The sequence below is a fragment of the Aulonocara stuartgranti genome (assembly GCF_965226115.1).
Source record: "Aulonocara stuartgranti genome assembly, chromosome: 16".
Lineage (NCBI taxonomy): Eukaryota > Metazoa > Chordata > Actinopteri > Cichliformes > Cichlidae > Aulonocara > Aulonocara stuartgranti.
The window spans coordinates 29,921,445-29,935,023 of record NC_138952.1 but is presented as its reverse complement, the minus strand read 5'-3'; the positions used below and the strand labels follow the sequence as shown (position 1 = coordinate 29,935,023).

At 44.7% G+C, this 13,579-nt stretch overlaps 2 pseudogenes across 2 annotated transcripts; both read left to right on the top strand.

Annotated features, from left to right (window-relative positions):
* Positions 1 to 1,845: 1,845 nt before the first annotated feature.
* On the top strand, positions 1,846 to 4,969 carry LOC309691022 (olfactory receptor 11A1-like; annotated as a pseudogene). Its single transcript has 2 exons — positions 1,846 to 2,291; positions 4,493 to 4,969. The product of its transcript is annotated as an olfactory receptor 11A1-like (transcript).
* Positions 4,970 to 11,786: 6,817 nt separating this feature from the next.
* On the top strand, positions 11,787 to 13,372 carry LOC309691204 (olfactory receptor 2AT4-like; annotated as a pseudogene). Its single transcript has 2 exons — positions 11,787 to 11,977; positions 12,568 to 13,372. The product of its transcript is annotated as an olfactory receptor 2AT4-like (transcript).
* Positions 13,373 to 13,579: the final 207 nt, after the last annotated feature.

Here is a 13,579-nt window from a genome sequence, read left to right as displayed (position 1 = left end):
TACGCCGAGAGTTTACGTGTCGCCATCTTGGGTTTTTCTACTCTGGATTTATGTTTTTTGTCTGATTTTTGATTTTATCTTAATATAGTATGTTAAAATAAAAAATAAAGTCAATTCAAACATGTGAGGTTGTAAAGAATGATACCAAACAAGGCAAGGTAAATAGTTTTTTCAAGGCGAAATGTAGAGGTAAAACCAAAAGTAGTCAATAATGGCCAATTATACCTCAGTTACTAACTCCATCCATCCATTCGCTTATGCTTATCCTTTTCAGGGTCGCGGGGGGCGCTGGAGCCTATCCCAGCTGTCATAGGGCGAGAGGCGGGGTACACCCTGGAGAGGTCGCCAGTCTGTCGCACGGCTAACACACAGAGACAGACAACCATTCGCACTCACATTCACTCCCGCATTCACACCTATGGGCAATTTGGATTAATCAATTACCCTAACCCCACAAACTGCTGTGGTTAGCACTGTGGCCTCACAGCAAGATGGTTCTGAGTTCAATTCCACCATCAGGCGGGGTCTTTCTGTGTGGAGTTTGCATGTTCTCCCCGTGTTTGCGTGGGTTCCCTCCGGGTACTCCGGCTTTCTCCCACAGTCCCAAGACATGCAGTTACTAACTCAATTACTTTATTCAAGAAGTAACTAGTTACTATAACTAGTTGTTTTTTCAAAGTAACTTGCCCAACACTACCCCTAGGTCACTTCAGGTATTAGTGACACCCTAATGCTCCGAATGTCTTGAAGGCTCTAATTAATGATGTATTAAGAGACTTAAAAATTTATATTTTTTTTATCAATATTTTGCTTACCTGCATGACATATTTTTTTCAAGTTCCCTGAATAGCATGTCATCCATGTCTGCAGTATCCTGCAATAGCTTCTGGAGAACAGGTTGGGTTTAAAGGCTGAAAAATGTGAATTACATTCTTCCTCTGTCACTTTCTCGGACTGGCAAAGACGGCAAGTGAAGACTGATCCAGTGAATGTGCGGGTTATGACCCAGTGGCATACTCCCAGCCTAGTCGACAACTGTTGCAGTACATCCTTGGCTTCCTTAGTTTCTACTATAGGTTCATTTACAACTATAGCCAGGTAACTGCACCCTTTACACCACTCACTTCCAGTAGAGTCCCCTTTGTCTGGTCCGCAGAAGCACCAGTAGCCTTTAGCAAGCCTAAGGAGCACCTGACACTAAACTACAATTTGAATTTAATTTATTTAAATTCAGTTTCTGATGACACAAAGTTCTGCCCATAGTTAGTATCTTGCCCAAGGATATTTGACATGCAGACTGGAGAAGCCAGAGCAGAGATAAGCCTGAGATAAGCTCAGGTTTATCTCTGTTTGAGGCTTCTGTAATATCACCCATCAATTTTGATTGGCGATGAGGCCTTGCTCAAGGACACTGAACAGAATACACCCCGGTCAGATAAAGAAATTCCTGTAAAGTCCTTGTCTTGCAAGCTTGCTCCTACATCAGATCTTATGAAATCAACTCTGTGATTAGCGCTTCAGCACTTAAGTTACCTGCCACTCTTTGCATCCATCCTAAATTCCATTTCTCAAGTTAAACCAGTTCAATCTAGTCCATTGTGTAAGATTTCATATCTCAGCTAAAAAAAATTTGTGTTGAAGTTGTGCAGTGCTAAGCAAAAGAGAATGAAAAGGGTGAGATGAACCTCCAGTGTTCAGCTCCTTGAGGCTTAATTTGTCTGATAAAAACCTTCCACAGACTGTAACTGCTCACTGTTTGCATGATGGTGCATTTTTCAATATTTTCCATTTATTCACCTTGCGCAATTTGTTTAATGAAACATTTTGTAGTTTTTTAAAACATTAATGGATGAAGAATTAAATGTTACCTATATAAGTTTTGATAGACATGTGGAAATTAATACAGATATTTTTATTTTTTTATTATGTTCACATTATATATTCTAATAACTTGCAGTAACTCTATTATTATATACCTCATTTTGATCCACAAAAATCTCCACAAACCTATGTACACTTTTATTGCAGCATTGCTACTGAACGTTGTTATTTACGCCACAACTATTTACCCAAAACTCCTGATTGACTTTTTATCTAAAAAACAAATCATATCATATTCAGCATGTCTCTTTCAGTTTTCCATAATTTATTCTCTGGGTTCTTCAGAGTTTGTTCTCTTGGCAGCCATTGCCTATGACAGATATATGGCTATATGCAAACCTCTACAATATCCAACCATCATGAGAAAAAGCACTGTGAGTATTTTCCTGGTCATAGCTTGGCTTGTACCTGTATTTGTCACGGTTCGGCATGGCAAACCGTGGGGGGTGTGGGGAAGGAGGACCCAGGCGCGGTGCTCTATGTACAAGCAGTGCGTTTATTTACAGTGGTGGAACAAAACAACAATAAATCCCCGTGCTTTCCCTGACTCCAGTGTCGTGTCTCTCCGTGAATAGTTCGTGCCTCAGTGCTCTCTGCTCCCGTGTCTCAGCACTCCTCGTGCTGGCTGCCGTCTGGCGCTCCACACTTCTCCTGGGGACACAATAGACGCAGCTGTCAGGACACATACAGTGGGGCAAAAAAGTATTTAGTCAGCCACCGATTGTGCAAGTTCCCCCACTTAAAATGATGACAGAGGTCAGTAATTTGCACCAGAGGTACACTTCAACTGTGAGAGACAGAATGTGAAAAAAAAAATCCATGAATCCACATGGTAGGATTTGTAAAGAATTTATTCGTAAATCAGGGTGGAAAATAAGTATTTGGTCAATAACAAAAATACAACTCAATACTTTGTAACATAACCTTTGTTGGCAATAACAGAGGTCAAACGTTTACTATAGGTCTTTACCAGGTTTGCACACACAGTAGCTGGTATTTTGGCCCATTCCTCCATGCAGATCTTCTCGAGAGCAGTGATGTTATGGGGCTGTCGCCGAGCAACACGGACTTTCAACTCCCGCCACAGATTTTCTATGGGGTTGAGGTCTGGAGACTGGCTAGGCCACTCCAGGACCTTCAAATGCTTCTTACGGAGCCACTCCTTTGTTGCCCGGGCGGTGTGTTTTGGATCATTGTCATGTTGGAAGACCCAGCCTCGTTTCATCTTCAAAGTTCTCACTGATGGAAGGAGGTTTTGGCTCAAAATCTCACGATACATGGCCCCATTCATTCTGTCCTTAGCAAGGATCAGTCGTCCTGTCCCCTTGGCAGAAAAACAGCCCCATAACATGATGTTTCCACCCCCATGCTTCACAGTAGGTATGGTGTTCTTGGGATGCAACTCAGTATTCTTCTTCCTCCAAACACGACGAGTTGAGTTTATACCAAAAAGTTCTACTTTGGTTTCATCTGACCACATGACATTCTCCCAATCCTCTGCTGTATCATCCATGTGCTCTCTGGCAAACTTCAGATGGGCCTGGACATGCACTGGCTTCAGCAGCGGAACACGTCTGGCACTGCGGGATTTGATTCCCTGCCGTTGTAGTGTGTTACTGATGGTGACCTTTGTTACTTTGGTCCCAGCTCTCTGCAGGTCATTCACCAGGTCCCCCCGTGTGGTTCTGGGATCTTTGCTCACCGTTCTAATGATCATTTTGACCCCACGGGATGAGATCTTGCGTGGAGCCCCAGATCGAGGGAGATTATCAGTGGTCTTGTATGTCTTCCATTTTCTGATGATTGCTCCCACAGTTGATTTTTTCACACCAAGCTGCTTGCCTATTGTAGATTCACTCTTCCCAGTCTGGTGCAGGTCTACAATACTTTTCCTGGTGTCCTTCGAAAGCTCTTTGGTCTTGGCCATGGCGGAGTTTGGAGTCTGACTGTTTGAGGCTGTGGACAGGTGTCTTTTATACAGATGATGAGTTCAAACAGGTGCCATTCATACAGGTAACGAGTGGGGGACAGAAAAGCTTCTTACAGAAGACGTTACAGGTCTGTGAGGGCCAGAGATTTTCCATGTTTGAGGTGACCAAATACTTATTTTCCACCCTGATTTACGAATAAATTCTTTACAAATCCTACCATGTGAATTCATGGATTTTTTTTTTCACATTCTGTCTCTCACAGTTGAAGTGTACCTCTGGTGCAAATTACTGACCTCTGTCATCATTTTAAGTGGGGGAACTTGCACAATCGGTGGCTGACTAAATACTTTTTTGCCCCACTGTATAACCGCGGGCATACACACACTAACCTAGCTCAACAGGATGACTAACATGAAGTCTCACGGAATGATCCCGCGTCGGTGGGAGCTCCAAGACTCTCCTAAGTAGCTCCCCCAACGAGGCCTGATCAGCAGCAGGTGTGTGGCTTCAGGTGTGGCCAGACCGTCAGCAGGGCCACACCCACCAGGCCTGAAGGCGCCCGCCGAAACACATATACACACACGCAAACAGGGAGAAAGACAGCAACACCAAATATACATACAATAATAATAATATAATACATAACTGCTCAGGGATCCTGGGTCGCTCAGACCCAGGACCCTGACAGTATTGCAGTCCAAGCAATAGGAATGGCTAAAAGTAAACTGTGTTCCTTTCATTTAAAATCAATATTTTGTAACAATGCAATTTACACTCTTCAGTGTGTAAGATCAAGGTTAGTTATTGTATTTGGTATAATTTGTTATTTTGATTTTGTGATACTTCCTCTTCTTTTTATAGTTTTCACATACACAAAAATCTTTATGGTCTCTTAAAACAGTCGTAAAGTAATCAAGAAAAAAGCTGCAGAGACCTGTTTACCCCACATACTGGTTTTAGTGAGCTTTTCCTGTTTAGGTGTCTATGATGTAACCATATCTCGAGTGGAATCAGATTTCCCTAAAACTGCACGCTTTATAGTGTCATTACAGCTAGCTTTGTATCAACCTTTATTTAATCCATTAATATACAGGCTTAAAATGAAGGAAATTTCTAAACATCTAAAAAGGTTGTTTTGTCCAACAAAAATTATTTGATGCGTCAATAAATTCCTCATTTCAGAAAATGTACTTATTAAATATTATAAACTCATGAAATTGATTTGGTCCACATATTTTACACCTTTTTTTGAATAAATTAATCAGTGAATTTAAAATGTTTTTACTGTTTATGATTGCTCAGGGTGCATGTCTATTGTAACATAAATGTTATAGTTTAAATGTTATAGTTACAGTTAAAATACTGGTTTTTAGACTGCTGCACAGCACAAGAACTCAAGAGTAAAACATTTACAAATTCCAGCAAAATGAATTAAACTAATGCTGACATATACTATGTTCAGAGAGTTTTCTTCATCCGTTAATTTTATACAGTGTTAATTTTTACTTTTCTTTAAATAAATTTGCAAAATGTATAACATTTACAGCTGTACTTCTGTGAAAACAAAATTAAATCTTTCCTCTCTGAGCTTTTATTTTTAGAAATTGTATACTGAGTAGGGACAAATGTTGTGTGGTCTATGACACAATTTACAAATAACAAAATAAACCGTTTTATTGTTAAACATACATAGCTTTGTGAAGAAATCAAACAAATCAAACAAGCCTGCCTGAGGCCTGTTTGAAACTAGAACCTTGATGCTGTGACAGTGATAACATTACACCAGTAGTACACTAGTAATGCAGGGGAGTGTAAAAGAAGAGGGCGACCTGATTGCATTTCATAAAAATATTCCTTTTTTTCTCAAATATGTGTACGAGAGGTGATGAAGACTAAATCGATGAATATGTAACTGTTCTTGAGGTCTGTTAGATCAGACCTTATTGTATGAATTCTTATCTGAATATCTTACAAACTAGAGAGATTACATTGGAATTACTGTTTTATGAAGCAATATGGTCTGAACTGTGAGAAAGTCTAAAGGTGGAGAAAAAGAAAACTCCCCTTTGTTCTGAAAAGGGAGTATCACAAAATGGTAACAATACAAGAATACACTGTTAGACAAAATGCGCAAAATCCCTACCCTCACCTATGGCCACGAGCTGTGGGTAGTGACCGAAAGAACGAGATCGCGGATACAAGCGGCAGAAACGAGCTTCCTCCGAAGGGTGGCTGGCCTCTCCCTTAGAGATAGGGTGAGAAGTTCGGCCATCCAGGAGGGGCTCAGAGTAGAGCCGCTGCTGCTCCACATCGAAAGGAGCCAGCTGAGGTGGTTCGGGCATCTGACAAGGATGCCCCCTGGGCACCTCCTGGGTGAGGTGTTCCAGGCATGTCCCACCGGGAGGAGGCCCCGGGGCAGACCCAGGACACGCTGGAGAGATTATATCTCTCGGCTGGCCTGGGAACGCCTTGGTGTTCCCCCGGATAAGCTGGAGGAGGTGGCTGGGGAGAGGGAGGTCTGGGCCTCTTTGCTTAGGCTGCTGCCCCCGCGACCCGGCCTCGGATAAAGCGGATGAAGATGGATGGATGGATGGATGTTAGACAAAATAAAATAAACTGCTATCAAGCTGGCCACACTTAAGCAGTCAGTGGGTTACTGTTCTTTCTATCTTTCCTTCTTTCTTTTCCCTTTAATCTTTCTTTCCTTTTACTTCTTTGTTTCCTCTGGGCCCAAGGCTTAGTGACTGATGTGTGTTTATAGCTCTTTAGAGAAATGAGGAGTGGTGTGTGTGCAATAGGTTTCCTTTCTTCTCTACTTTTGTCCTATTCCTTGTCTCCCATGCATAAAATTGCTGTTCACATTCACACACATGCACACACGATCATAGACAGTAGGCACATTTTATCTAATCAGTTTCCTGTAGATAAATCAAAGAGCGCCTTCTACATTTATAAAAGAGAGAGAGAGAGAGAAGGTCTGTGCTACTTTTTGACTGAAGGTTCCTCTGATATATATGTTTTATTTCTGTGATGTCTTTCTGTCTCCCTGCAGACAAGTATAAAGGAGGGTGTTAAAAGTCCGCTTGTTCACTGTAGCTGTTTTATACTACGTTACCCATGATGCACCTCGGTATCCGTACTTCCGGTTGGGAACGTGTTCAGCGCAGTTCTGCACAGATGAGAGGTGTGTCGGAGGAGTAACGTATTTACTTGCATTCCTGTGTGAGTTAATACTGTGTGCGTACTTACCATGTGAGTATTGTAAGATGAGAGTGATGCTTGTTTGACTTTATCTGTGTATTTTGCTACGTAAGAAGCTAGTCCCGTTGCTATCGCTAAGATGCGTTTCTTTGGCCTACTACAGGCAGCCTTGTGTTCAGCCCATATTTCATTCCATATACGACTTACTGTCAAGCATTGTGGTTGTAGGTGGATGTAACTATTTACTATGTTTATTCTCTGAAGCGTTGTAATCTGCAGAGGTCTGGTTTGCCAATGTATATACGAGCCAGAAATTCACGGGGGCAGCAACCCAAGCAGAGATCCCTCTCCCCAGCCACCTCCTTCAGCTTGTCCGGGGGAACACCAAGGTGTTCCCACGCCAGAAAGAGATATAATCTCTCCAGTGTGTCCTGGGTCTGCCCCGCAGCCTCCTCTCGGTGAGACATGCCCGGAAATCCTTACCCAGGAGGCATCCTTGTCACCTTGTCTACTCTGAGCCCCTCCTGAATAGCCCAACTTCTCACCCTATCTCTAAGGGAGAGGCAAGCCACCCTTTGGAGGAATCCCATTTCCGCCGCTTGTGTCTGCGATCTCATTCTTTTGGTCACTACCCACAGCTCGTGACCATAAGTGAGGTAGGGACGTAGATCGACCGGTAAATTGAGAGCTTTGCTTTTACACTTAGCTCTCGCTTCATCACAGGGGCCGCATCACTGCGGCAGCTGCACCGTCTGTCTGTCGATCTCCCGTCCCCTTCTCCCGTCACTCGTGAACAAGACCCGTTGCTATCGTTACACTCGCTACACTCCTCCACTTGGGGCAGGAACTCGTCCCTGACCCGGAGTGGGCACTCCACCCTTTCCCGGCTGAGGACCATGGCCTCTGATTTGGAGGTGCTGATTCTCATTCCCACGGCTTCACACTCGGCTACAAACCGTTCCAAGGGGAGCTGGAGGCCATCACCCGATGAAGCCAACAGAACCACATCATCAGCAAAAAGCATAAATGCGATCCTGGGACCACCCAAGTGAAAGCCTTCCGCCACTTGGCTATGCCTAGAAATTCTGTCGATAAAAATTATGAACAGAATCGGTGACAAAGGGCAGCACTGGCGGAGCCCATCACCTACCAGGATCGAGTCCGACTTATTGCTGGCTATGCGGCCCAAGCTCTTGCAACGGTTGTTTAATGGACTGAATGGCCGCCCGTAGCAATGAGCCAGATACCCCATGCTCCCGGAGCACCCCCCACCCCACTGGACCCTTGAGGGACACGGTTGAATGCTTTCTCCAAGACCACAAGACACATGTACTGTAGACTGATTGAGCAAACACCCATACACCCCACAAGTATCCTTGAGAGGATAAAGAGCTGATCCAGTGTTCCACAACCAGACGAAAACCGCATTGTTCCTCCTGTATCCGAGGTTCAACTAATGGATGGCCTCTCCTCTCCAGTACCCTGGCATAGACTTTCCCAGGGAGGCTGAAGAGTGTGATTCCCCTGTAGTTGGAACACACCCTCCATTCCTCTTTCTTAAAGATGGGGACCACCACCCCGGTCTGCCAGTCCAGGGGTACTGGCCCTGATCTCCACGCATCATTGTAGAGACATGTCAACCAAGACAGCCCTACAACATCCAGAGCCTTCAGGAACTCGGGGCGGACCTCGTCCACCCCAGGGGCTCTATCACCAAGGAGTTGTTGAACTGCCTCAGTGACCTCGCCCCCAGAGATTGGCGGGTCATCCCCTTCGTCCCCAGACTCTGCCTCCGCCACAGAAGACGTGCCCCTCCTGAGCCGCCTGACGGTTTGCCAGAATCTCTTCGAGGCAGTTCAAAAGTTTTTTTCCATGGCCTCTCCGAACTCCTCAAACACCCAAGTTTTTGCTTCAGCCACCACCCGCGCCACATTCCGCATTGGCCTGTCGGTACCTATCAGCTGCCTCCGGAGTCCCACAGGCTAAACAAGCCCAGTAGGACTCCTTCAGCTTGTTGGCTCCCCTCACCTCTGGTGTCCACCATTTGGTTCAGGGATTACCACCACAAAAGGCACCAACTAGCTTGCGGCCGCAGCTCACTGCAGCGACTTCGGCAATGGAGGTGCTGAACATGGTCCATTGGGACTCAATGTTCCCAGTCTCCCTCGGAATGCTGTTGAAGCTCTGCCGGAGGTGTGATTTGAAGAATTTCCGGACCGGGGCCTCTGCTAGGCATTCCCAGCACACCCTCACTGTACTTTTAGGCGCCTCCCACGCCACCTGATCCAACTCACCACCAGGTGGTGATCAGTTGACAGCTCAGTCCCTATCTTTACCCGAGTGTCTAAAACAAATGGCCTCAGGGTTTACAAAATCGATCATCGACCCGTGGCCTAGAGTGTCCTGGTGCCACGTGCACTTATGGACACTCTTGTGTTTGAACATGGTGTTTGTTATGGCCAAACTGTGGTTTGCACAGAAGTCCAATAACAAAACACCACTTGGGTTCAGATCCGGGAGGCCGTTCCTCCCATTCACGCCCCTCCAGGTCTTGCTGTCATTGCCCACGTGAGCACTGAAGTCTCCCAGTAGGACAACAGAGTCCCCAGGATGAGCACCCTCCAGTACCCCACCCAGGGACTCCAAGAAGGCTGGGTACTCTGAATTGCTGCTCGGCACATCAGCGCAGACAACGGTCAGAACCCGTTCCCTGACCCGAAGGCGAAGGGAACAAACCCTCTCGTCCACTGGGAGAAACCCCAACATACCAGCATCAAGCTGAGGGGATACCAAGATACCCACCCCAGTCTGCCGCCTCTCACCGGGGGCAACTCCAGACTGAGACAGAGTCCAGCCCCTCTCCAGGAGGCTGTTCCAGAGCCCAAGCCATGCTTTGACATGAGCCCGACTATATCTAGCTGGTACCTCTCAACCTCACCCACTAACTCAGGCTCCTTCCTCACCAGAGAGGTGACATTCCATGTCCCAATTGCCAGTCTTGGTAGCCGGGGATCGGTCCACCAGGTCCTCCGCTACTGGCCACCGCCCGACTCACATTGAACCCGACCCCTACGGTGCCTCCTGCGGATGGTGGGCCTGCAGGAAGATGGGCCCATGTCCCTTTTTTAGTCCACGGTGCCCGACTAAGGCCCGGCCACCAGATGCTCGCCCTCGGGCACCCTCACCAGGCCTGGCTCCAGGGTGGGGCCCCGGTAACCCTTTCCTGGGCAGGGTGAACTGTTCCCTTGATGGTCTTGTTATAGGGGTTTTCTAAATTGCTCTATGTCTGGTCCCTCATCCAAGACCAATTTGCCATGGGATACCGTACCAGGGGACAAAAGCCTCCAGACAACATAGCCCCTGGGATCTCTGGGACACACAAACACCTCCACCACGACAAGGTGGTGATTTTTTCACTAGTTTTGATTTTGCCTACAGGCAGTATCACTACTGGTAGCATTAGACAATACCTGGAAACTAGTTGCACATGTAGTTCAATACCTCCAGCAGGACTGGTATCTGCTCCATTGTACTAGAAGGAACAGGATTATGGAATTATTTTTCTATTATAAGTCACACACTAGAAAAAACTTAATCCAAGCAAATAATTTAATTTTACAGGAGCAATTAAATTCCTTGTGAGTAAATGCTATAAATTCAATAACCTGTGTGTGTAGAATTTAGCAGAGATAAGAGCTTTTGTTAATAGTGTGAACATATCAATCCGGGACCATCCAGTCTGGTAGTGCGTACTGTCCAGTTCGCAGACCATATTTCTCTGCTATTAGTTCTTCTTAACTGGCTCCCAGTCAAATCCAGAATTTAATTTAAAATAATTTCCTTCACATACAAACTCTGAGCACTTCCCTTTCAGACTGCAGGCTTACATGTGGTTCCTGGAGTCTTTAAAAGTAGAATAGGAGGCCAAGTCTTCAGTTCTATGGCCCATCTTGTATGGATCCAGCTTCCAGTTTGGATTTGTGAAAGACACACTCTGTACATTTAATATTAGAATAATATCATGCATAAGAAGCTTTAAAATAGACCTCATGGGTTAACAGCTGAGTTACACTGGAGACATTGTAACTGTATCATAAGTACTGCTTTAACCTCAATAACTTCAGGGTGAGACTGGATACATTGCAGCTGTGGGGTTGTCACAGGAAATCATGTTTCACTAAATAAATTAATCTTCTCTGTAGTCTTGTTCTTTTTTTGTCCTGTTTGTCTCCTCAATATTCAACATTGTAGTTATATCATGTTTTATAACTTGTCAGTAAAATGACCAAAGTGAGATTTTTCAGCACATCTCTATGCACTGCACATAAATTGGTTTGTTTTAGCCCTATTTATGGTGTTCCTAAAAACTAAATTCAGACAGTGCAGTTAAATATTTTAACAGGTTTTTTTTTAGACTTGGAGCCAGCTGAATTTAGCTGTTGAACACTGGGGCTACCCTTCCGTGAATTGGCTACAGACGTTATCTTGGTGGAGGGGTTTGTGTGTCCCAGGGATCCCAGGGGCTATGTTGTTGGGGGGCTTTTGGCCCCTGGTAGGGTCTCCCATGGCAAATCGGTCCTGGATGAGGGACCAGACAACTAGCAATTCAAAGGACCCCTATGAGTAGAAAATTAAGGCAACAGTTCATCCTGCCCGGGACAGAGTTACCGGGGCCCTGCTCTGGAGCCATGTCTGGCCCATGCCTGAGGGCAAGCATCTCGTGGCTGGGCCTTAGTCCATGGGGACCGGCCGGGCACAGCCCAAAAAAGGGACATGGGCCCATCCTTCTGTAGGCCCACCACTGGCAGGAGGCACTGTAGGGGTTGTGTGCAATGTCTGCCTGATGGCAGCCAGGAGCAGAGGGCCTTGCGGACCGATTCCCGGCTACCTAGACTAGCAATTGGGACATGGACTGTCACCTCTCTGGTGGGGAAAGAGCCTGACTTAGTGCATGAGTTTGAGAGGTACTGGCTAGATATAGTGTGGGTCACCTCAACGCATGGCTTGTGCTCTGGAACCAGTCCCCTGAAGAGGACCTCTGTCACAGGCTGCAGTTGCCATGGGTGAGAGGCGGCAGGCTGGGGTCGGTATCCTTGTTTCCCTTTGGCTTGCTGCCTCAAAGTTGGGGTTTCATTCTGTCTTCTCGCTTCCTGATTTTTCTGTTTTACGTCACAATTAAACCTGGGTTTTCGGTTGCGGAACATATGCACTGTCCTGGGAGGGGCGTCTATGGACATGCACCAGCTAATGTAGTCACTCACAGTCTCTGTGTATTCATAGTTTTTGCCTGTGGGGCCTCTTTGAAAGTGCTCCAGTCTGTGGCCTCTAAGCGTCCCTGCAGGCTAGCTTTCACACTTTCAGTTCAGGTAGGGCTTTGTCTTTAGCCTTTTGTTGTAAACTGGTTTGACCCGGATTACTGTGATCAGACTTTCCAAAGTGGGATTTTGGTTCAGCTGAAAAGCGATTTCTGATGTTGCTGTAGCAGTCATCCAATGTTTTATTTCCCCTGATGGGGAAAGTCATAAACTAATGGAATTTAGGCCTAGTTTTCCAGAGATTGTAATGGTTGCGTAACAGACGCAAATGGTGCAAAAAAAGGTGCTCTTTACTCTACAGCTGTTTACCCTAAATATCTCAATGACTTTTTATCTGAAAAACAGGTCATATCCTATTCGGCATGTCTTTTTCAGTATTTTCTGTTTTACAGTCTAGCTTGCTCAGAGTTTTTTCTCTTGGCAGCCATGGCCTATGACAGATATGTGGCTATATGCAAATCTCTTCAATATCCAACCATCATGAGAAAAAAAGACTGTGAGTATTTTCCTGTTCATAGCTTTGCTTGTGCCTGCTTTTATATGACAATCCAAGCAATAGGGAGTGCTAAAGCTAAATTGTGTTCCTTTTATTTAAATGAAACATTTTGTAACAACAGAATTTATACTTTTCAGTGTGTAAGATCAGAATTATTTGCTGCCTTTGCTTTGGTTTGTTTGCTAGATCTTGGAATACTCCCTCTGTTATTCATACTTTACACATACACAAAAATATTCTTAATGTCTTATCGAAGTTGTAAAGAAATTAGAAAGAAAGCTGCAGAGACCTGTTTACCCCACCTTACAGTTTTAATTACCTTTTCCTGTTTAGGTTGCTATGATGTCGTTATAGCCCGAGTGGAATCAGATTTTCCAAAAACTGTACGCTTAATAATGACATTACAACTAGCTTTGTATCATCCTTTGTTCAATCCATTTGTATATGGGCTTAAAATGAAGGAAATTTTTAAACACCTGAAAAGCTTGCTTTCTCCACCCCCTGCCAAAAAAAAGAAAAAATTTGATGCATTAATTCTGAATTGTTAAGATTCTTAAGCTATTTTAAAAATAGTTTTGTTAAATATTAAAGTCTTGAAATTGATTTATTCTGCATTTTTTGCATCATTGTTATAAATTTAATCTGCAGAATTTAAACCTGTTTTTCCCTGTTTTTTGATCACGATTTCTCTGGTACATGTTTATTGTAACATAAATATGTTATGCTTTATATTTTGAATTACAAGAACTCAAGAG